Below are 23922 nucleotides of genomic sequence, written 5' to 3' on the forward strand. Positions count from 1 at the left end.
GCTGGGGAAACAGAGGTGGGGAATCAGAGTTGGGGAATCAGAGGCGGGGACTTAGATATTGGGAAACAGAGGCGGGGAATCAGAGGCGGGGAAACAGAGGCGGGGAGTCAGATATGGGGAATCAGAGGTGGGGAATCAGAGGCAGGGAATCAGATGTGCGGAATCAGAGATGGGGAATCAGAGGCAGGGAATCAGAATCAGAAGCAGGGAATCAGAGGCCGGGAATCAGAGGCCTGAATCAGATGCCGGGAATAAGAGGCCGGGAATCAGAGGTGGGGAATCAGAGTCTGGGAATCAGAGGCGGGGAAACAGAGGCGGGGAATCAGATATGGGGAATCAGAGATGGCGAATCAAAGGCGGTGAATCAGAGATGGGGAATCAGAGACCGGGAATCAGAGGCAGGGAATCAAACACGGGGAATCAGAGGAGGGGAATCAGAGCTGGGGAATCAGAGGCGGGGAATCAGAGTTGGGGAATCAGAGGCGGGGAATCAGACGCAGGGAATCAATATGGGAAATCAGAGGTGGGGAATGAGTGGTTGGGAATCAGAGGAAGGGAATCAGAGGCGAGGAATCAGAGCTGGGGAATCAGAGGCGGGGAATCAGAATTGGGGAATCAGAGATGGGGAATCAGAGATGGGGAATCAGAGGCGGGGAATCAGACGCGGGGAAACAGAGCTGGTGAATCAGAGATGTGGAATCAGAGGCGGGGAATCAGAGGCAGGGAATCAGACGCGGGGAATCAGAGGCGGGGAATCATAGCTGGCAAATCAGAGGCGGGGAATGAGATATAGGGAATCAGAGGCGGGGAATCAGAGGCGGGGAAACAGTGGCGAGGAATCAGATAAGGGGAATCAGAGGTGGCGAATCAAAGGCGGTGAATCAGAGATGGGGAATCAGAGGCGGGGAATCAGAGGCAGGGGATCAAACACGGGGAATCAGAGGCGGGAAATCAGAGCTGGGGAATCAGAGGCGGGGTATCAGAGTTGGGGAATCAGAGGCGGGGAATCAGAGCTGGGGAATCAGAGGTGGGAAATCAGAGTCGGGGAATCAGAGGCAGGGAATCGGATGTGCGGAATCAGAGATGGGGAATCAGAGGTGGGGAATCAGAGGCAGGTTATCAGACACGGGGATTCAGAGGCTGGGAATCAGACGGGGGGAATCAAAGGCGGGGAATGAAGCTGGGGATTCAGAGGCAGGGAATCAGAGTTGGGGATTCAGAGGCGGGGAATCAGATATGGGGAAACAGAGGCGGGGAATCAGAGGCGGGCAAACAGAGGCGGGGAATTAGATATGGGGAATTAGTGGTGGGGAATCAGAGGTTGTGAATCAGAGATGGGGAATCACAGGCGGGGAATCAGAGGCAGGGAATAGAACGCGGGGAATCAGAGGCAGGGAATCAGAGCTGGGGAATCAGAGGCGGGGAATCATAGTTGGGAATCAGAGGCGGGGAATCAGATATGGGGAAACAGAGGCGGGGAATCAGGGGCGGGGAAACAGAGTCGGGGAATCAGATATGGGGAATCGAATGCGGGGAATCAGAGGCGGGGAATCAGAGTTGGGGCATCAGAGGTGGGGAATTAGATATGGGGAAACAGAGGCGGGGAATCAGAGGCGTGGAAACAGAGGCGGGGAATCAGATATGGGGAATCAGAGGTGGGAAATCAGAGGCAGGTAATCAGATGTGCGGAATCAGAGATGGGGAATCAGAGGCAGGGAATCAGAATCAGAAGCGGGGAGTCTGAGGCCGGGAATCAGAGGCCTGGAATCAGATGCTGGGAATAAGAGGCCGGGAATCAGAGGTGGGGAATCAGAGTCCGGGAGTCAGAGATGGGGATTCAGAGGCGGAGAATGAGATATGGAGAATCAGAGGCGGGGAATCAGAGGCGGGGAATCAAAGGCGGTGAATCAGAGATGGGGAATCAGAGGCGGGGAATCAGAGGCAGGGAATCAAACACGGGGAATCAGAGGCGGGGAATCAGAGCTGGGGGAATCAGAGGCTGGGAATCAAAGTTGTGGAATCAGAGGCAGGGAATCAGATATGGGGAAACAGGGGCGGGGAATCAGAGGCGGGGAAACAGAGGCGGGGAATCAGATATGGGGAATCAGAGGCGGGGAATTAGAGTTGGGGAATCAGAGGCGGGGAATCAGAGGTGGGGAAACAGAGGCGGGGAATCAAACACGGGGAATCAGAGGTGGGGAATCAGAGGTTGGGAATCAGAGGCAGGGAATCAGAGGCGGGGAATCAGAGGCGGGGAATGAGAGGCAGGGAATCAGATGTGCGGAATCGGAGATGGGGAATCAGAGGCAGGGAATCAGAGGCGGGGAATCAGAGGCGGGGAATCAGAGGCCGGGAATCAGATATGGGGAAACAGAGGCGGGGAATCAGAGGCGGGGAAACAGAGGCTGGGAATCAGATATGGGGAATCAGAGGTGGGGAATCAGAGGTTGGGAATCAGAGGCAGGGAATCAGAGGCTTGGAATCAGATGCAGGGAATCAGATGCGGGGAATCAGAGGCGGGGAATCAGAGCTGGGGAATCAGAGGTGGGGAATCAGAGTTGGGGAATCAGAGGCGGGGACTTAGATATTGGGAAACAGAGGCGTGGAATCAGAGGCGGGGAAACAGATGCGGGGAATCAGATATGGGGAATCAGAGATGGGGAATCAGAGGCAGGGAATCAGATGTGCGGAATCAGAGATGGGGAATCAAAGGCAGGGAATCAGAATCAGAAGCAGGGAATCAGAGGCCGGGAATCAGAGGCCGGAATCAGATGCCGGGAATAAGAGGCCGGGAATCAGAGGTGGGGATTCAGAGGCGGGGAATGAGATATGGGGAATCAGAGGCGGGGAATCAGAGGCGGGGAAACAGAGGTGGGGAATCAGATATGGGGAATCAGAGGTGGCGAATCAAAGGCGGTGATTCAGAGATGGGGAATCAGAGGCCGGGAATCAGTGGCAGGGAATCAAACACGGGGAATCAGAGGCGGGGAATCAGAGCTGGGGAATCAGAGGCTGGGAATCAAAGTTGGGGAATCAGAGGCAGGGAATCAGATATGGGGAAACAGGGGCGGGGAATCAGAGGCGGGGAAACAGAGGCGGGGAATCAGATATGGGGAATCAGAGGCGGGGAATTAGAGCTGGGGAATCAGAGGCGGGGAATCAGAGGCGGGGAAACAGAGACGGGGAATCAAACACGGGGAATCAGAGGTGGGGAATCAGAGGTTGGGAATCAGAGGCAGGGAATCAGAGGCGGGGAATCAGAGTCAGGGAATCAGAGGCAGGGAATCAGATATGGGGAAACAGGGGCGGGGAATCAGAGGCGGGGAAACAGAGGCGGGGAATCAGATATGGGGAATCAGAGGCGGGGAATTAGAGTTGGGGAATCAGAGGCGGGGAATCAGAGGTGGGGAAACAGAGGCGGGGAATCAAACACGGGGAATCAGAGGTGGGGAATCAGAGGTTGGGAATCAGAGGCAGGGAATCAGAGGCGGGGAATCAGAGGCGGGGAATGAGAGGCAGGGAATCAGATGTGCGGAATCGGAGATGGGGAATCAGAGGCAGGGAATCAGAGGCGGGGAATCAGAGGCGGGGAATCAGAGGCCGGGAATCAGATATGGGGAAACAGAGGCGGGGAATCAGAGGCGGGGAAACAGAGGCTGGGAATCAGATATGGGGAATCAGAGGTGGGGAATCAGAGGTTGGGAATCAGAGGCAGGGAATCAGAGGCTTGGAATCAGATGCAGGGAATCAGATGCGGGGAATCAGAGGCGGGGAATCAGAGCTGGGGAATCAGAGGTGGGGAATCAGAGTTGGGGAATCAGAGGCGGGGACTTAGATATTGGGAAACAGAGGCGTGGAATCAGAGGCGGGGAAACAGATGCGGGGAATCAGATATGGGGAATCAGAGATGGGGAATCAGAGGCAGGGAATCAGATGTGCGGAATCAGAGATGGGGAATCAAAGGCAGGGAATCAGAATCAGAAGCAGGGAATCAGAGGCCGGGAATCAGAGGCCGGAATCAGATGCCTGGAATAAGAGGCCGGGAATCAGAGGTGGGGATTCAGAGGCGGGGAATGAGATATGGGGAATCAGAGGCGGGGAATCAGAGGCGGGGAAACAGAGGTGGGGAATCAGATATGGGGAATCAGAGGTGGCGAATCAAAGGCGGTGATTCAGAGATGGGGAATCAGAGGCCGGGAATCAGAGGCAGGGAATCAAACACGGGGAATCAGAGGCGGGGAATCAGAGCTGGGGAATCAGAGGCTGGGAATCAAAGTTGGGGAATCAGAGGCAGGGAATCAGATATGGGGAAACAGGGGCGGGGAATCAGAGGCGGGGAAACAGAGGCGGGGAATCAGATATGGGGAATCAGAGGCGGGGAATTAGAGCTGGGGAATCAGAGGCGGGGAATCAGAGGCGGGGAAACAGAGACGGGGAATCAAACACGGGGAATCAGAGGTGGGGAATCAGAGGTTGGGAATCAGAGGCAGGGAATCAGAGGCGGGGAATCAGAGTCCGGGAATCAGATATGGGGAAACAGAGGCGGGGAATCAGAGGCGGGGAAACAGAGGCTGGGAATCAGATATGGGGATTCAGAGGTGGGGAATCAGAGGTTGGGAATCAGAGGCAGGGAATCAGAGGCTTGGAATCAGATGCAGGGAATCAGATGCAGGGAATCAGAGGCGGGGAATCAGAGCTGGGGAATCAGAGGTGGGGAATCAGAGTTGGGGAATCAGAGGCGGGGACTTAGATATTGGGAAACAGAGGCGGGGAATCAGAGGCGGGGAAACAGAGGCGGGGAATCAAATATGGGGAATCAGAGATGGGGAATCAGAGGCAGGGAATCAGATGTTCGGAATCAGAGATGGGGAATCAAAGGCAGGGAATCAGAATCAGAAGCAGGGAATCAGAGTCCGGGAATCAGAGATGGGGAATCAGAGGCGGGGAATGAGATATGGGGAATCAGAGGCGGGGTATCAGAGGCGGGGAAACAGAGGCGAGGAATCAGATATGGGGAATCAGAGGTGGCGAATCAAAGGCGGTGAATCAGAGATGGGGAATCAGAGGCGGGGAATCAGAGGCAGGGAATCAAACACGGGGAATCAGAGGCGGGGAATCAGAGCTGGGGAATCAGAGGCGGGGAATCAGAGTTGGGGAATCAGAGGCGGGGAATCAGAGCTTGGGAATCAGAGGTGGGGATCAGAGTCAGGGAATCAGAGGCAGGGAATCAGATGTCCGGATCCGAGATGGGGAATCAGAGGTGGGGAATCAGAGGCTGTGAATCAGAGATTGGGAAACAGAGGCGGGGAATCAGAGGCGGGCAAACAGAGGCGGGGAATTAGATATGGGGAATCAGAGGTGGGGAATCAGAGGTGGTGAATCAGAGATGGGGAATCACAGGCGGGGAATCAGAGGCAGGGAATAGAACGCGGGGAATCAGAGGCAGGGAATCAGAGTTGGGGCATCAGAGGTTGGGAATTAGATATGGGGAAACAGAGGCGGGGAATCAGAGGCGGGGAAACAGAGGCGGGAAATCAGATATGGGGAATCAGAGGTGGGGAATCAGAGGCAGGGAATCAGATGTGCGGAATCAGAGATGGGGAATCAGAGGCAGCAAATCAGAATCAGAAGCGGGGAATCAGAGGCCGGGAATCAGAGGCCGGGAATCAGATGCTGGGAATAAGAGGCCGGGAATCAGAGGTGGGGAATCAGAGTCCGGGAATCAGAGATGGGGATTCAGAGGCGGAAAATGAGATATGTAGAATCAGAGGCGGGGAATCAGTGGCGGGGAAACAGAGGTGGGGAATCAGATATGTGGAATCAGAGGTGGCGAATCAAAGGCGGTGAATCAGAGATGGGGAATCAGAGGCGGGGAATCAGAGGAAGGGAATCAAACACGGGAAATCAGGGGCGGGGAATCAGAGCTGGGGAATCAGAGGCGGGGAATCAGAGTTGGGGAATCAGAGGCAGGGAATCAGATATGGGGAAACAAGGGCAGGGAATCAGAGGCGGGGAAACAGAGGCGGGGAATCAGATATGGGGAATCAGAGGTGTGGAATCAGAGGTTGGGAATCAGAGGCAGGGAATCAGAGGAGGCGAAACAGAGGCGGGGAATCAGATATGGGGAATCAGAGGTGGCGAATCAAAGGCGGTGAAACAGAGATGGGGAATCAGGGCAGGGAATCAGAGGCAGGGAATCAAACACGGGGAATCAGAGCTGGGGAATCAGAGGCGGGGAATTAGAGTTGGGGAATCAGAGGAGGGGAATCAGAGGCGGGGAAACAGAGGCGGGGAATCAGATATGGGGAATCAGAGGTGGGGAATCAGAGGTTCGGAATCAGAGGCAGGGAATCAGAGGCGGGGAATCAGAGGCAGGGAATCAGATGTGCGGAATCGGAGATGGGGAATCAGAGGTAGGGAATCAGAGGTGGGGAATCAGAGGCGGGGAATAAGAGGCCGGGAATCAGATATGGGGAAACAGAGGTGGGGAATCAGAGGCGGGGAAACAGAGGCGGGGAATCAGATATGGGGAATCAGAGGTGGGGAATCAGAGGTTGGGAATCAGAGGCAGGGAATCAGAGGCTTGGAATCAGATGCAGGGAATCAGATGCGGGGAATCAGAGGCGGGGAATCAGAGCTGGGGAATCAGAGGTGGGGAATCAGAGTTGGGGAATCAGAGGCGGTGACTTAGATATTGGGAAACAGAGGCGGGGAATCAGAGGCGGGGAAACAGAGGCGGGGAATCAGATATGGGGAATCAGAGGTGGGGAATCAGAGGCAGGGAATCAGATGTGCGGAATCAGGGATGGGGAATCAGAGGCAGGGAATCAGAATCAGAAGCAGGGAATCAGAGGCCGGGAATCAGAGGCCGGAATCAGATGCCGGGAATAAGAGGCCGGGAATCAGAGATGGGGAATCAGAGTCCGGGAATCAGAGATGGGGATTCAGAGGCGGGGAATGAGATATGGGGAATCAGAGGCGGGGAATCAGAGGCGGGGAAACAGATGCGGGGAATCAGATATGGGGAATCAGAGGTGGCGAATCAAAGGCGGTGAATCAGAGATGCGGAATCAGAGGCCGGGAATCAGAGGCAGGGAATCAAACACGGGGAATCAGAGGCGGGGAATCAGAGCTGGGGAATCAGAGGCGGGGAATCAGAGTTGGGGAATCAGAGGCGGGGAAGCAGATGCAGGGAATCAGACGTGGGGATTCAGAGGCGGGGAATCATAGTTGGGAATCAGAGGCGGATAATCAGATATGGGGAAACAGAGGCGGGGAATCAGGGGCGGGGAAACAGAGGCGGGGAATCAGATATGGCGAATCGGATGCGGGGAATCAGAGGCGGGGAATCAGAGCTGTGGAATCAGAGGCGGGGAATCAGAGTTGGGGCATCAGAGGTGGGGAATTAGATATGGGGAAACAGAGGCGGGGAATCAGAGGCGTGGAAACAGAGGCGGGGAATCAGATATGGGGAATCAGACGTGGGGAATCAGAGGCAGGTAATCAGATGTGCGGAATCAGAGGTGGAGAATCAAAGGCGGTGAATCAGAGATGGGGAATCAGAGGCGGGGAATCAGAGGCAGGGAATGAAACACGGGGAATCAGAGGCGGGGAATCAGAGCTGGGGAATCAGAGGCTGGGAATCAAAGTTGGGGAATCAGAGTCAGGGAATCAGATATGGGGAAACAGGGGCGGGGAATCAGAGGCGGGGAAACAGAGGCGGGGAATCAGATATGGGGAATCAGAGGCGGGGAACTAGAGTTGGGGAATCAGATGCGGGGAATCAGTGGTGGGGAAACAGAGGCGGGGAATCAAACACGGGGAATCAGAGGTGGGGAATCAGAGGTTGGAAATCAGAGGCAGGGAATCAGCGGCGGGGAATCAGAGGCGGGGAATCAGATGTGCGGAATCGGTGATGGGGAATCAGAGGCAGGGAATCAGAGGCGGGGAATCAGAGGCCGGGAATCAGATATGGGGAAACAGAGGCGGGGAATCAGAGGCGGGGAAACAGAGGCTGGAAATCAGATATCGGGAATCAGAGGTGGGGAATCAGAGGTTGGGAATCAGAGGCAGGGGATCAGAGGCTTGGAATCAGATGCAGGGAATCAGATGCCGGGAATCAGAGGCGGGTAATCAGAGCTGGGGAATCAGAGTCTGGGAATCAAAGTTGTGGAATCAGAGGCAGGGAATCAGATATCGGGAAACAGGGGCGGGGAATCAGAGGCGGGGAAACAGAGGCGGGGAATCAGATATGGGGAATCAGAGGCGGGGAATTAGAGTTGGGGAATCAGAGGCGGGGAATCAGAGGCGGGGAAACAGAGGCGGGGAATCAAACACGGGGAATCAGAGGCGGGGAATGAGAGGCAGGGAATCAGATGTGCGGAATCGGAGATGGGGAATCAGAGGCAGGGAATCAGAGGCGGGGAATCAGAGGCGGGGAATCAGAGGCCGGGAATCAGATATGGGGAAACAGAAGCGGGGAATCAGAGGCGGGGAAACAGAGGCTGGGAATCAGGTATGGGGAATCAGATGTGGGGAATCAGAGGCGGGGAATCAGAGCTGGGGAATCAGAGGTGGGGAATCAAAGTTGGGGAATCAGAGGCGGGGACTTAGATATGGGGAAACAGAGGCGGGGAATCAGAGACGGGGATTCAGATATGGGGAATCAGAGGTGGGGAATCAGAGGCAGGGAATTAGATGTGCCGAATCAGAAATGGGGAATCAGAGGCAGGGAATCAGAATCAGAAGCAGGGAATCAGAGGCCGGGAATCAGAGGCCGGAATCAGATGCCGGGAATAAGATGTCGGGAATCAGAGGTGGGGAATCAGAGTCCGGGAATCAGAGATGGGGAATCAGAGGCGGGGAATGAGATATGGGGAATCAGAGGCGGGGAATCAGAGGCGGGGAAACAGTGGCGAGGAATCAGATATGGGGAATCAGAGGTGGCGAATCAAAGGCGGTGAATCAGAGATGGGGAATCAGAGCTGGGGAATCAGAGGCAGGGGATCAAACACGGGGAATCAGAGGCGGGGAATCAGAGCTGGGGAATCAGAGGCGGGGAATCAGAGTTGGGGAATCAGAGGTGGGGAATCAGAGCTGGGGAATCAGAGGTGGGGAATCAGAGTCGGGGAATCAGAGGCAGGGAATCGGATGTGCGGAATCAGAGATGGGGAATCAGAGGTGGGGAATCAGAGGCGGTGAATCTGAGATGGGGAATCAGAGGCGGGGAATCAGAGGCAGGTTATCAGACACGGGGATTCAGAGGCTGGGAATAAGACGGGGGGAATCAAAGGCGGGGAATGAAGCTGGGGAATCAGAGGCGGGGAATCAGATATGGGGAAACAGAGGCGGGGAATCAGAGGCGGGGAAACAGAGGCTGGGAATCAGATATGGGGAATCAGAGGTGGGGAATCAGAGGTTGGGAATCAGAGGCAGGGAATCAGAGGCTTGGAATCAGATGCAGGGAATCATATGCGGGGAATCAGAGGCGGGGAATCAGAGCTGGGGAATCAGAGGTGGGGAATCAGCGTTGGGGAATCAGAGGCGGGGACTTAGATGTTGGGAAACAGAGGCGTGGAATCAGAGGCGGGGAAACAGAGGCGGGGAATCAGATATGGGGAATCAGAGATGGGGAATCAGAGGCAGGGAATCAGATGTGCGGAATCAGAGATGGGGAATCAAAGGCAGGGAATCAGAATCAGAAGCAGGGAATCAGAGGCCGGGAATCAGAGGCCGGAATCAGATGCCGGGAATAAGAGGCCGGGAATCAGAGGTGGGGAATCAGAGTCCGGGAATCAGAGATGGGGATTCAGAGGCGGGGAATGAGATATGGGGAATCAGAGGCGGGGAATCAGAGGCGGGGAAACAGAGGCGGGGAATCAGATATGGGGAATCAGAGGTGGCGAATCAAAGGCGGTGAATCAGAGATGGGGAATCAGAGGCCGGGAATCAGAGGCAGGGAATCAAACACGGGGAATCAGAGGCGGGGAATCAGAGCTGGGGAATCAGAGGCTGGGAATCAAAGTTGGGGAATCAGAGGCAGGGAATCAGATATGGGGAAACAGGGGCGGGGAATCAGAGGCGGGGAAACAGAGGCGGGGAATCAGATATGGGGAATCAGAGGCGGGGAATTAGAGTTGGGGAATCAGAGGCGGGGAATCAGAGGCTGGGAAACAGAGGAGGGGAATCAAACACGGGGAATCAGAGGTGGGGAATCAGAGGTTGGGAATCAGAGGCAGGGAATCAGAGGCGGGGAATCAGAGGCGTGGAATCAGAGGCAGGGAATCAGATGTGCGGAATCGGAGATAGGGAATCAGAGGCAGGGAATCAGAGGCGGGGAATCAGAGTCCGGGAATCAGATATGGGGAAACAGAGGCGGGGAATCAGAGGCGGGGAAACAGAGGCTGCGAATCAGATATGGGGAATCAGAGGTGGGGAATCAGAGGTTGTGAATCAGAGGCAGGGAATCAGAGGCTTGGAATCAGATGCAGGGAATCAGATGCAGGGAATCAGAGTCGGGGAATCAGAGCTGGGGAATCAGAGGTGGGGAATCAGAGTTGGGGAATCAGAGGCGGGGACTTAGATATTGGGAAACAGAGGCGGGGAATCAGAGGCGGGGAAACAGAGGCGGGGAATCAGATATGGGGAATCAGAGATGGGGAATCAGAGGCAGGGAATCAGATGTTCGGAATCAGAGATGGGGAATCAAAGGCAGGGAATCAGAATCAGAAGCAGGGAATCAGAGGCCGGGAATCAGAGGCCGGAATCAGATGCCGGGAATAAGATGCTGGGAATCAGAGGTGGGGAATCAGAGTCCGGGAATCAGAGATGGGGAATCAGAGGCGGGGAATGAGATATGGGGAATCAGAGGCGGGGAATCAGAGGCGGGGAAACAGAGGCGAGGAATCAGATATGGGGAATCAGAGGTGGGGAATCAAAGGCGGTGAATCAGAGATGGGGAATCAGAGGCGGGGAATCAGAGGCAGGGAATCAAACACGGGGAATCAGAGGCCGGGAATCAGAGCTGGGGAATCAGAGGCGGGGAATCAGAGTTGGGGAATCAGAGGCGGGGAATCAGAGCTTGGGAATCAGAGGTGGGGTTCAGAGTCAGGGAATCAGAGGCAGGGAATCAGATGTGCGGAATCCGAGATGGGGAATCAGAGGTGGGGAATCAGAGGCTGTGAATCAGAGATGGGGAATCAGAGGCGGGGAATCAGAGGCAGGAAATCAGACACGGGGATTCAGAGGCTGGGAATCAGACGGGGGGAATCAAAGGCGGGGAATCAGAGCTGGGGAATCAGAGGCAGGGAATCAGAGTTGGGGATTCAGAGGCGGGGAATCAGATATGGGGAAACAGAGGCGGGGAATCAGAGGCGGGCAAACAGAGGCGGGGAATTAGATATGGGGAATCAGAGGTGGGGAATCAGAGGTGGTGAATCAGAGATGGGGAATCACAGGCGGGGAATCAGAGGCAGGGAATAGAATGCGGGGAATCAGAGGCAGGGAATCAGAGTTGGGGCATCAGAGGTTGGGAATTAGATATGGGGAAACAGAGGCGGGGAATCAGAGGCGGGGAAACAGAGGCGGGAAATCAGATATGGGGAATCAGAGGTGGGGAATCAGAGGCAGGGAATCAGATGTGCGGAATCAGAGATGGGGAATCAGAGGCAGCGAATCAGAATCAGAGGCGGGGAATCAGAGGCCGGGAATCAGAGGCCGGGAATCAGATGCTGGGAATAAGAGGCCGGGAATCAGAGGCGGGGAATCAGAGTTGGGGAATCAGAGGCGGGGAAGCAGATGCAGGGAATCAGACGTGGGGATTCAGAGGCGGGGAATCATAGTTGGGAATCAGAGGCGGATAATCAGATATGGGGAAACAGAGGCGGGGAATCAGGGGCGGGGAAACAGAGGCGGGGAATCAGATATGGCGAATCGGATGCGGGGAATCAGAGGCGGGGAATCAGAGCTGTGGAATCAGAGGCGGGGAATCAGAGTTGGGGCATCAGAGGTGGGGAATTAGATATGGGGAAACAGAGGCGGGGAATCAGAGGCGTGGAAACAGAGGCGGGGAATCAGATATGGGGAATCAGACGTGGGGAATCAGAGGCAGGTAATCAGATGTGCGGAATCAGAGGTGGAGAATCAAAGGCGGTGAATCAGAGATGGGGAATCAGAGGCGGGGAATCAGAGGCAGGGAATCAAACACGGGGAATCAGAGGCGGGGAATCAGAGCTGGGGAATCAGAGGCTGGGAATCAAAGTTGGGGAATCAGAGTCAGGGAATCAGATATGGGGAAACAGGGGCGGGGAATCAGAGGCGGGGAAACAGAGGCGGGGAATCAGATATGGGAATCAGAGGCGGGGAATTAGAGTTGGGGAATCAGATGCGGGGAATCAGTGGTGGGGAAACAGAGGCGGGGAATCAAACACGGGGAATCAGAGGTGGGGAATCAGAGGTTGGAAATCAGAGGCAGGGAATCAGCGGCGGGGAATCAGAGGCGGGGAATCAGAGGCAGGGAATCAGATGTGCGGAATCGGTGATGGGGAATCAGAGGCAGGGAATCAGAGGCGGGGAATCAGAGGCCGGGAATCAGATATGGGGAAACAGAGGCGGGGAATCAGAGGCGGGGAAACAGAGGCTGGGAATCAGATATCGGGAATCAGAGGTGGGGAATCAGAGGTTGGGAATCAGAGGCAGGGGATCAGAGGCTTGGAATCAGATGCAGGGAATCAGATGCCGGGAATCAGAGGCGGGTAATCAGAGCTGGGGAATCAGAGTCTGGGAATCAAAGTTGGGGAATCAGAGGCAGGGAATAAGATATGGGGAAACAGGGGCGGGGAATCAGAGGCGGGGAAACAGAGGCGGGGAATCAGATATGGGGAATCAGAGGCGGGGAATTAGAGTTGGGGAATCAGAGGCGGGGAATCAGAGGCGGGGAAACAGAGGCGGGGCATCAAACACGGGGAATCAGAGGCGGGGAATGAGAGGCAGGCAATCAGATGTGCGGAATCGGAGATGGGGAATCAGAGGCAGGGAATCAGAGGCGGGGAATCAGAGGCGGGGAATCAGAGGCCGGGAATCAGATATGGGGAAACAGAAGCGGGGAATCAGAGGCGGGGAAACAGAGGCTGGGAATCAGGTATGGGGAATCAGATGTGGGGAATCAGAGGCGGGGAATCAGAGCTGGGGAATCAGAGGTGGGGAATCAAAGTTGGGGAATCAGAGGCGGGGACTTAGATATGGGGAAACAGAGGCGGGGAATCAGAGACGGGGATTCAGATATGGGGAATCAGAGGTGGGGAATCAGAGGCAGGGAATTAGATGTGCGGAATCAGAAATGGGGAATCAGAGGCAGGGAATCAGAATCAGAAGCAGGGAATCAGAGGCCGGGAATCAGAGGCCGGAATCAGATGCCGGGAATAAGAGGTCGGGAATCAGAGGTGGGGAATCAGAGTCCGGGAATCAGAGATGGGGAATAAGAGGCGGGGAATGAGATATGGGGAATCAGAGGCGGGGAATCAGAGGCGGGGAAACAGTGGCGAGGAATCAGATATGGGGAATCAGAGGTGGCGAATCAAAGGCGGTGAATCAGAGATGGGGAATCAGAGCTGGGGAATCAGAGGCAGGGGATCAAACACGGGGAATCAGAGGCGGGGAATCAGAGCTGGGGAATCAGAGGCGGGGAATCAGAGTTGGGGAATAAGAGGCGGGGAATCAGAGCTGGGGAATCAGAGGTGGGGAATCAGAGTCGGGGAATCAGAGGCAGGGAATCGGATGTGCGGAATCAGAGATGGGGAATCAGAGGTGGGGAATCAGAGGCGGTGAATCTGAGATGGGGAATCAGAGGCGGGGAATCAGAGGCAGGTTATCAGACACGGGGATTCAGAGGCTGGGAATCAGACGGGGGGAATCAAAGGCGGGGAATGAAGCTGGGGAATCAGAGGCAGGGAATCAGAGTTGGGGATTCAGAGGCGGGGAATCAGATATGGGGAAACAGAGGCGGGGAATCAGAGGCGGGGAAACAGAGGCTGGGAATCAGATATGGGGAATCAGAGGTGGGGAATCAGAGGTTGGGAATCAGAGGCAGGGAATCAGAGGCTTGGAATCAGATGCAGGGAATCAGATGCGGGGAATCAGAGGCGGGGAATCAGAGCTGGGGAATCAGAGGTGGGGAATCAGAGTTGGGGAATCAGAGGCGGGGACTTAGATGTTGGGAAACATAGGCGTGGAATCAGAGGCGGGGAAACAGAGGCGGGGAATCAGATATGGGGAATCAGAGATGGGGAATCAGAGGCAGGGAATCAGATGTGCGGAATCAGAGATGGGGAATCAAAGGCAGGGAATCAGAATCAGAAGCAGGGAATCAGAGGCCGGGAATCAGAGGCCGGAATCAGATGCCGGGAATAAGAGGCCGGGAATCAGAGGTGGGGAATCAGAGTCCGGGAATCAGAGATGGGGATTCAGAGGCGGGGAATGAGATATGGGGAATCAGAGGCGGGGAATCAGAGGCGGGGAAACAGAGGCGGGGAATCAGATATGGGGAATCAGAGGTGGCGAATCAAAGGCGGTGAATCAGAGATGGGGAATCAGAGGCGGGGAATCAGAGGCAGGGAATCAAACACGGGGAATCAGAGGCGGGGAATCAGAGCTGGGGAATCAGAGGCTGGGAATCAAAGTTGGGGAATCAGAGGCAGGGAATCAGATATGGGGAAACAGGGGCGGGGAATCAGAGGCGGGGAAACAGAGGCGGGAATCAGATATGGGGAATCAGAGGCGGGGAATTAGAGTTGGGGAATCAGAGGCGGGGAATCAGAGGCGGGGAAACAGAGGCGGGGAATCAAACACGGGGAATCAGTGGTGGGGAATCAGAGGTTGGGAATCAGAGGCAGGGAATCAGAGGCGGGGAATCAGAGGCGGGGAATCAGAGGCAGGGAATCAGATGTGCGGAATCGGAGATGGGGAATCAGAGGCAGGGAATCAGAGGCGGGGAATCAGAGTCCGGGAATCAGATATGGGGAAACAGAGGCGGGGAATCAGAGGCGGGGAAACAGAGGCTGCGAATCAGATATGGGGAATCAGAGGTGGGGAATCAGAGGTTGTGAATCAGAGGCAGGGAATCAGAGGCTTGGAATCAGATGCAGGGAATCAGATGCAGGGAATCAGAGGCGGGGAATCAGAGCTGGGGAATCAGAGGTGGGGAATCAGAGTTGGGGAATCAGAGGCGGGGACTTAGATATTGGGAAACAGAGGCGGGGAATCAGAGGCGGGGAAACAGAGGCGGGGAATCAGATATGGGGAATCAGAGATGGGGAATCAGAGGCAGGGAATCAGATGTTCGGAATCAGAGATGGGGAATCAAAGGCAGGGAATCAGAATCAGAAGCAGGGAATCAGAGGCCGGGAATCAGAGGCCGGAATCAGATGCCGGGAATAAGAGGCTGGGAATCAGAGGTGGGGAATCAGAGTCCGGGAATCAGAGATGGGGAATCAGAGGCGGGGAATGAGATGTGGGGAATCAGAGGCGGGGAATCAGAGGCGGGGAAACAGAGGCGAGGAATCAGATATGGGGAATCAGAGGTGGCGAATCAAAGGCGGTGAATCAGAGATGGGGAATCAGAGGCGGGGAATCAGAGGCAGGGAATCAAACACGGGGAATCAGAGGCGGGGAATCAGAGCTGGGGAATCAGAGGCGGGGAATCAGAGTTGGGGAATCAGAGGCGGGGAATCAGAGCTTGGGAATCAGAGGTGGGGATCAGAGTCAGGGAATCAGAGGCAGGGAATCAGATGTGCGGAATCCGAGATGGGGAATCAGAGGTGGGGAATCAGAGGCTGTGAATCAGAGATGGGGAATCAGAGGCGGGGAATCAGAGGCAGGAAATCAGACACGGGGATTCAGAGGCTGGGAATCAGACGGGGGGAATCAAAGGCGGGGAATCAGAGCTGGGGAATCAGAGGCAGGGAATCAGAGTTGGGGATTCAGAGGCGGGGAATCAGATATGGGGAAACAGAGGCGGGGAATCAGAGGCGGGCAAACAGAGGCGGGGAATTAGATATGGGGAATCAGAGGTGGGGAATCAGAGGTGGTGAATCAGAGATGGGGAATCACAGGCGGGGAATCAGAGGCAGGGAATAGAACGCGGGGAATCAGAGGCAGGGAATCAGAGTTGGGGCATCAGAGGTTGGGAATTAGATATGGGGAAACAGAGGCGGGGAATCAGAGGCGGGGAAACAGAGGCGGGAAATCAGATATGGGGAATCAGAGGTGGGGAATCAGAGGCAGGGAATCAGATGTGCGGAATCAGAGATGGGGAATCAGAGGCAGCGAATCAGAATCAGAAGCGGGGAATCAGAGGCCGGGAATCAGAGGCCGGGAATCAGATGCTGGGAATAAGAGGCCGGGAATCAGAGGTGGGGAATCAGAGTCCGGGAATCAGAGATGGGGAATCAGAGGCGGGGAATGAGATATGGGGAATCAGAGGCGGGGAATCAGAGGCGGGGAAACAGTGGCGAGGAATCAGATATGGGGAATCAGAGGTGGCGAATCAAAGGCGGTGAATCAGAGATGGGGAATCAGAGCTGGGGAATCAGAGGCAGGGGATCAAACACGGGGAATCAGAGGCGGGGAATCAGAGCTGGGGAATCAGAGGTGGGGAATCAGAGTTGGGGAATAAGAGGCGGGGAATCAGAGCTGGGGAATCAGAGGTGGGGAATCAGAGTCGGGGAATCAGAGGCAGGGAATCGGATGTGCGGAATCAGAGATGGGGAATCAGAGGTGGGGAATCAGAGGCGGTGAATCTGAGATGGGGAATCAGAGGCGGGGAATCAGAGGCAGGTTATCAGACACGGGGATTCAGAGGCTGGGAATCAGACGGGGGGAATCAAAGGCGGGGAATGAAGCTGGGGAATCAGAGGCAGGGAATCAGAGTTGGGGATTCAGAGGCGGGGAATCAGATATGGGGAAACAGAGGCGGGGAATCAGAGGCGGGGAAACAGAGGCTGGGAATCAGATATGGGGAATCAGAGGTGGGGAATCAGAGGTTGGGAATCAGAGGCAGGGAATCAGAGGCTTGGAATCAGATGCAGGGAATCAGATGCGGGGAATCAGAGGCGGGGAATCAGAGCTGGGGAATCAGAGGTGGGGAATCAGAGTTGGGGAATCAGAGGCGGGGACTTAGATGTTGGGAAACAGAGGCGTGGAATCAGAGGCGGGGAAACAGAGGCGGGGAATCAGATATGGGGAATCAGAGATGGGGAATCAGAGGCAGGGAATCAGATGTGCGGAATCAGAGATGGGGAATCAAAGGCAGGGAATCAGAATCAGAAGCAGGGAATCAGAGGCCGGGAATCAGAGGCCGGAATCAGATGCCGGGAATAAGAGGCCGGGAATCAGAGGTGGGGAATCAGAGTCCGGGAATCAGAGATGGGGATTCAGAGGCGGGGAATGAGATATGGGGAATCAGAGGCGGGGAATCAGAGGCGGGGAAACAGAGGCGGGGAATCAGATATGGGGAATCAGAGGTGGCGAATCAAAGGCGGTGAATCAGAGATGGGGAATCAGAGGCCGGGAATCAGAGGCAGGGAATCAAACACGGGGAATCAGAGGCGGGGAATCAGAGCTGGGGAATCAGAGGCTGGGAATCAAAGTTGGGGAATCAGAGGCAGGGAATCAGATATGGGGAAACAGGGGCGGGGAATCAGAGGCGGGGAAACAGAGGCGGGAATCAGATATGGGGAATCAGAGGCGGGGAATTAGAGTTGGGGAATCAGAGGCGGGGAATCAGAGGCGGGGAAACAGAGGCGGGGAATCAAACACGGGGAATCAGTGGTGGGCAATCAGAGGTTGGGAATCAGAGGCAGGGAATCAGAGGCGGGGAATCAGAGGCGGGGAATCAGAGGCAGGGAATCAGATGTGCGGAATCGGAGATGGGGAATCAGAGGCAGGGAATCAGAGGCGGGGAATCAGAGTCCGGGAATCAGATATGGGGAAACAGAGGCGGGGAATCAGAGGCGGGGAAACAGAGGCTGCGAATCAGATATGGGGAATCAGAGGTGGGGAATCAGAGGTTGTGAATCAGAGGCAGGGAATCAGAGGCTTGGAATCAGATGCAGGGAATCAGATGCAGGGAATCAGAGGCGGGGAATCAGAGCTGGGGAATCAGAGGTGGGGAATCAGAGTTGGGGAATCAGAGGCGGGGACTTAGATATTGGGAAACAGAGGCGGGGAATCAGAGGCGGGGAAACAGAGGCGGGGAATCAGATATGGGGAATCAGAGATGGGGAATCAGAGGCAGGGAATCAGATGTTCGGAATCAGAGATGGGGAATCAAAGGCAGGGAATCAGAATCAGAAGCAGGGAATCAGAGGCCGGGAATCAGAGGCCGGAATCAGATGCCGGGAATAAGAGGCTGGGAATCAGAGGTGGGGAATCAGAGTCCGGGAATCAGAGATGGGGAATCAGAGGCGGGGAATGAGATGTGGGGAATCAGAGGCGGGGAATCAGAGGCGGGGAATCAAACACGGGGAATCAGAGGCGGGGAATCAGAGCTGGGGAATCAGAGGCGGGGAATCAGAGGCGGGGAATCAGAGCTGGGGAATCAGAGGCTGGGAATCAAAGTTGGGGAATCAGAGGCAGGGAATCAGATATGGGGAAACAGGGGCGGGGAATCAGAGGCGGGGAAACAGAGGCGGGGAATCAGATATGGGGAATCAGAGGCGGGGAATTAGAGCTGGGGAATCAGAGGCGGGGAATCAGAGGCGGGGAAACAGAGACGGGGAATCAAACACGGGGAATCAGAGGTGGGGAATCAGAGGTTGGGAATCAGAGGCAGGGAATCAGAGGCGGGGAATCAGAGTCAGGGAATCAGAGGCAGGGAATCAGATATGGGGAAACAGGGGCGGGGAATCAGAGGCGGGGAAACAGAGGCGGGGAATCAGATATGGGGAATCAGAGGCGGGGAATTAGAGTTGGGGAATCAGAGGCGGGGAATCAGAGGTGGGGAAACAGAGGCGGGGAATCAAACACGGGGAATCAGAGGTGGGGAATCAGAGGTTGGGAATCAGAGGCAGGGAATCAGAGGCGGGGAATCAGAGGCGGGGAATGAGAGGCAGGGAATCAGATGTGCGGAATCGGAGATGGGGAATCAGAGGCAGGGAATCAGAGGCGGGGAATCAGAGGCGGGGAATCAGAGGCCGGGAATCAGATATGGGGAAACAGAGGCGGGGAATCAGAGGCGGGGAAACAGAGGCTGGGAATCAGATATGGGGAATCAGAGGTGGGGAATCAGAGGTTGGGAATCAGAGGCAGGGAATCAGAGGCTTGGAATCAGATGCAGGGAATCAGATGCAGGGAATCAGAGGCGGGGAATCAGAGCTGGGGAATCAGAGGTGGGGAATCAGAGTTGGGGAATCAGAGGCGGGGACTTAGATATTGGGAAACAGAGGCGTGGAATCAGAGGCGGGGAAACAGATGCGGGGAATCAGATATGGGGAATCAGAGATGGGGAATCAGAGGCAGGGAATCAGATGTGCGGAATCAGAGATGGGGAATAAAAGGCAGGGAATCAGAATCAGAAGCAGGGAATCAGAGGCGGGGAATCAGAGTCCGGAATCAGATGCCTGGAATAAGAGGCCGGGAATCAGAGGTGGGGATTCAGAGGCGGGGAATGAGATATGGGGAATCAGAGGCGGGGAATCAGAGGCGGGGAAACAGAGGTGGGGAATCAGATATGGGGAATCAGAGGTGGCGAATCAAAGGCGGTGATTCAGAGATGGGGAATCAGAGGCCGGGAATCAGAGGCAGGGAATCAAACACGGGGAATCAGAGGCGGGGAATCAGAGCTGGGGAATCAGAGGCTGGGAATCAAAGTTGGGGAATCAGAGGCAGGGAATCAGATATGGGGAAACAGGGGCGGGGAATCAGAGGCGGGGAAACAGAGGCGGGGAATCAGATATGGGGAATCAGAGGCGGGGAATTAGAGCTGGGGAATCAGAGGCGGGGAATCAGAGGCGGGGAAACAGAGACGGGGAATCAAACACGGGGAATCAGAGGTGGGGAATCAGAGGTTGGGAATCAGAGGCAGGGAATCAGAGGCGGGGAATCAGAGTCCGGGAATCAGATATGGGGAAACAGAGGCGGGGAATCAGAGGCGGGGAAACAGAGGCTGGGAATCAGATATGGGGATTCAGAGGTGGGGAATCAGAGGTTGGGAATCAGAGGCAGGGAATCAGAGGCTTGGAATCAGATGCAGGGAATCAGATGCAGGGAATCAGAGGCGGGGAATCAGAGCTGGGGAATCAGAGGTGGGGAATCAGAGTTGGGGAATCAGAGGCGGGGACTTAGATATTGGGAAACAGAGGCGGGGAATCAGAGGCGGGGAAACAGAGGCGGGGAATCAAATATGGGGAATCAGAGATGGGGAATCAGAGGCAGGGAATCAGATGTTCGGAATCAGAGATGGGGAATCAAAGGCAGGGAATCAGAATCAGAAGCAGGGAATCAGAGTCCGGGAATCAGAGATGGGGAATCAGAGGCGGGGAATGAGATATGGGGAATCAGAGGCGGGGTATCAGAGGCGGGGAAACAGAGGCGAGGAATCAGATATGGGGAATCAGAGGTGGCGAATCAAAGGCGGTGAATCAGAGATGGGGAATCAGAGGCGGGGAATCAGAGGCAGGGAATCAAACACGGGGAATCAGAGGCGGGGAATCAGAGCTGGGGAATCAGAGGCGGGGAATCAGAGTTGGGGAATCAGAGGCGGGGAATCAGAGCTTGGGAATCAGAGGTGGGGATCAGAGTCAGGGAATCAGAGGCAGGGAATCAGATGTCCGGATCCGAGATGGGGAATCAGAGGTGGGGAATCAGAGGCTGTGAATCAGAGATTGGGAAACAGAGGCGGGGAATCAGAGGCGGGCAAACAGAGGCGGGGAATTAGATATGGGGAATCAGAGGTGGGGAATCAGAGGTGGTGAATCAGAGATGGGGAATCACAGGCGGGGAATCAGAGGCAGGGAATAGAACGCGGGGAATCAGAGGCAGGGAATCAGAGTTGGGGCATCAGAGGTTGGGAATTAGATATGGGGAAACAGAGGCGGGGAATCAGAGGCGGGGAAACAGAGGCGGGAAATCAGATATGGGGAATCAGAGGTGGGGAATCAGAGGCAGGGAATCAGATGTGCGGAATCAGAGATGGGGAATCAGAGGCAGCAAATCAGAATCAGAAGCGGGGAATCAGAGGCCGGGAATCAGAGGCCGGGAATCAGATGCTGGGAATAAGAGGCCGGGAATCAGAGGTGGGGAATCAGAGTCCGGGAATCAGAGATGGGGATTCAGAGGCGGAAAATGAGATATGTAGAATCAGAGGCGGGGAATCAGAGGCGGGGAAACAGAGGTGGGGAATCAGATATGTGGAATCAGAGGTGGCGAATCAAAGGCGGTGAATCAGAGATGGGGAATCAGAGGCGGGGAATCAGAGGAAGGGAATCAAACACGGGAAATCAGGGGCGGGGAATCAGAGCTGGGGAATCAGAGGCGGGGAATCAGAGTTGGGGAATCAGAGGCAGGGAATCAGATATGGGGAAACAAGGGCAGGGAATCAGAGGCGGGGAAACAGAGGCGGGGAATCAGATATGGGGAATCAGAGGTGTGGAATCAGAGGTTGGGAATCAGAGGCAGGGAATCAGAGGAGGCGAAACAGAGGCGGGGAATCAGATATGGGGAATCAGAGGTGGCGAATCAAAGGCGGTGAAACAGAGATGGGGAATCAGGGCAGGGAATCAGAGGCAGGGAATCAAACACGGGGAATCAGAGCTGGGGAATCAGAGGCGGGGAATTAGAGTTGGGGAATCAGAGGAGGGGAATCAGAGGCGGGGAAACAGAGGCGGGGAATCAGATATGGGGAATCAGAGGTGGGGAATCAGAGGTTCGGAATCAGAGGCAGGGAATCAGAGGCGGGGAATCAGAGGCAGGGAATCAGATGTGCGGAATCGGAGATGGGGAATCAGAGGTAGGGAATCAGAGGTGGGGAATCAGAGGCGGGGAATAAGAGGCCGGGAATCAGATATGGGGAAACAGAGGTGGGGAATCAGAGGCGGGGAAACAGAGGCGGGGAATCAGATATGGGGAATCAGAGGTGGGGAATCAGAGGTTGGGAATCAGAGGCAGGGAATCAGAGGCTTGGAATCAGATGCAGGGAATCAGATGCGGGGAATCAGAGGCGGGGAATCAGAGCTGGGGAATCAGAGGTGGGGAATCAGAGTTGGGGAATCAGAGGCGGGGACTTAGATATTGGGAAACAGAGGCGGGGAATCAGAGGCGGGGAAACAGAGGCGGGGAATCAGATATGGGGAATCAGAGGTGGGGAATCAGAGGCAGGGAATCAGATGTGCGGAATCAGGGATGGGGAATCAGAGGCAGGGAATCAGAATCAGAAGCAGGGAATCAGAGGCCGGGAATCAGAGGCCGGAATCAGATGCCGGGAATAAGAGGCCGGGAATCAGAGATGGGGAATCAGAGTCCGGGAATCAGAGATGGGGATTCAGAGGCGGGGAATGAGATATGGGGAATCAGAGGCGGGGAATCAGAGGCGGGGAAACAGATGCGGGGAATCAGATATGGGGAATCAGAGGTGGCGAATCAAAGGCGGTGAATCAGAGATGCGGAATCAGAGGCCGGGAATCAGAGGCAGGGAATCAAACACGGGGAATCAGAGGCGGGGAATCAGAGCTGGGGAATCAGAGGCGGGGAATCAGAGTTGGGGAATCAGAGGCGGGGAAGCAGATGCAGGGAATCAGACGTGGGGATTCAGAGGCGGGGAATCATAGTTGGGAATCAGAGGCGGATAATCAGATATGGGGAAACAGAGGCGGGGAATCAGGGGCGGGGAAACAGAGGCGGGGAATCAGATATGGCGAATCGGATGCGGGGAATCAGAGGCGGGGAATCAGAGCTGTGGAATCAGAGGCGGGGAATCAGAGTTGGGGCATCAGAGGTGGGGAATTAGATATGGGGAAACAGAGGCGGGGAATCAGAGGCGTGGAAACAGAGGCGGGGAATCAGATATGGGGAATCAGACGTGGGGAATCAGAGGCAGGTAATCAGATGTGCGGAATCAGAGGTGGAGAATCAAAGGCGGTGAATCAGAGATGGGGAATCAGAGGCGGGGAATCAGAGGCAGGGAATGAAACACGGGGAATCAGAGGCGGGGAATCAGAGCTGGGGAATCAGAGGCTGGGAATCAAAGTTGGGGAATCAGAGTCAGGGAATCAGATATGGGGAAACAGGGGCGGGGAATCAGAGGCGGGGAAACAGAGGCGGGGAATCAGATATGGGGAATCAGAGGCGGGGAACTAGAGTTGGGGAATCAGATGCGGGGAATCAGTGGTGGGGAAACAGAGGCGGGGAATCAAACACGGGGAATCAGAGGTGGGGAATCAGAGGTTGGAAATCAGAGGCAGGGAATCAGCGGCGGGGAATCAGAGGCGGGGAATCAGATGTGCGGAATCGGTGATGGGGAATCAGAGGCAGGGAATCAGAGGCGGGGAATCAGAGGCCGGGAATCAGATATGGGGAAACAGAGGCGGGGAATCAGAGGCGGGGAAACAGAGGCTGGAAATCAGATATCGGGAATCAGAGGTGGGGAATCAGAGGTTGGGAATCAGAGGCAGGGGATCAGAGGCTTGGAATCAGATGCAGGGAATCAGATGCCGGGAATCAGAGGCGGGTAATCAGAGCTGGGGAATCAGAGTCTGGGAATCAAAGTTGTGGAATCAGAGGCAGGGAATCAGATATCGGGAAACAGGGGCGGGGAATCAGAGGCGGGGAAACAGAGGCGGGGAATCAGATATGGGGAATCAGAGGCGGGGAATTAGAGTTGGGGAATCAGAGGCGGGGAATCAGAGGCGGGGAAACAGAGGCGGGGAATCAAAC

This window comes from Narcine bancroftii, chromosome 5, assembly GCF_036971445.1.
Source record: "Narcine bancroftii isolate sNarBan1 chromosome 5, sNarBan1.hap1, whole genome shotgun sequence".
NCBI classification, from domain to species: Eukaryota; Metazoa; Chordata; class Chondrichthyes; order Torpediniformes; family Narcinidae; genus Narcine; species Narcine bancroftii.